The sequence below is a fragment of the Petaurus breviceps genome, unplaced genomic scaffold (genome assembly GCF_028583685.1).
Source record: "Petaurus breviceps papuanus isolate PSGF00001 unplaced genomic scaffold, PetGlider_PUasm1.0 551, whole genome shotgun sequence".
Classification (NCBI taxonomy): domain Eukaryota; kingdom Metazoa; phylum Chordata; class Mammalia; order Diprotodontia; family Petauridae; genus Petaurus; species Petaurus breviceps.
This window is the reverse complement of record NW_027186372.1, coordinates 39,872,538-39,873,717: the sequence shown is the minus strand read 5'-3', so window position 1 is coordinate 39,873,717 and position 1,180 is coordinate 39,872,538.

Below are 1,180 nucleotides of genomic sequence, written 5' to 3'. Positions count from 1 at the left end.
ACTATTTGCCCCCAAAGAAAGAACAGATATTGTTTGCATATATACTGAAGCATGCTATTTTTACACTTTCTTCTTTTTTATTCAACTCTTCTTATTCAAAATCAATAATATAGAAATGTTTTACATACTTATACATATAACCTATATCTGCTTTATGTGCTTATACATAAAACCTGTATCTGTTTACTGTGCAAGGGATGTGGAAGGGAAGGGAAGGAAGGATAGAATTTGGAATACAAAACCTTAAGAAAAAAAAATAAATGTTAAAAAAAAGTGTTAATGTAATTGGGGGAAACAAGATATTATTAAAAAAAATAAATGTGGCTTTGCAGGGAGGTAAGAACAGACATCTCAAATATATTCTCCTCTCACCTTCTCCAAGGGAAATTTTAATACTCTGATCTTGTAGGAGTGGAAGTGTGGGGAGATACTGGCTGAAAATTTTGTCTTTCTGCTTTCCTTAAATATTATTAGGCAAGGGGAAGTAATTTTAGGTTCAAGCTGAACTCCTGATTACTGTTGCTTAATGTAAATTTAGTGCTCCACACTATAAATTCAAATTTTGTCACCCTTACCACCAGATGCCAATTCTACAATGAACATACATAGCAAATAACACATAAGATCATTTATCCAATATAGCAAAGTAGAAATCATAGAAAGTATACATATTAGAATATATACCAGACAATATATATCAAATGAGCTCTCTCATCACGATAACAGCTCAGGATGAGCTCACCTCAACTCTCTTTCAAAGAGAGTCCCAGATCTCACCCATGGGAAAATTTATTGAGTCTTTAGAGTAGCAAGCTTGGAATAGGAACATGATCAAAGTTTTAAATGTTGGTTTCTTCATATATTCTTTCTCTCTTCAAGATTTGAAGAGAAGATTGAATAATACCTCTTCTCTCTCAAAGTTGTAATCCAGAAAAGCCAAGGATCTCTTTTTTTTCTCTCAATGACATTGCCAAGCTCTCACAGGTGTAGGTTATTGAATAATGAATATCCAGCAATAAGGAGGGAGTCTCATACAACCAATTCTTTGAGCCAAAGGTGATAGATAGATAGATAGATAGATAGATAGATAGATAGATAGATAGATAGATAGATAGATAGATAGATAGATAGATGATAGATAGATAGATAGATAGATAGATAGATAGATAGATAGATAGAT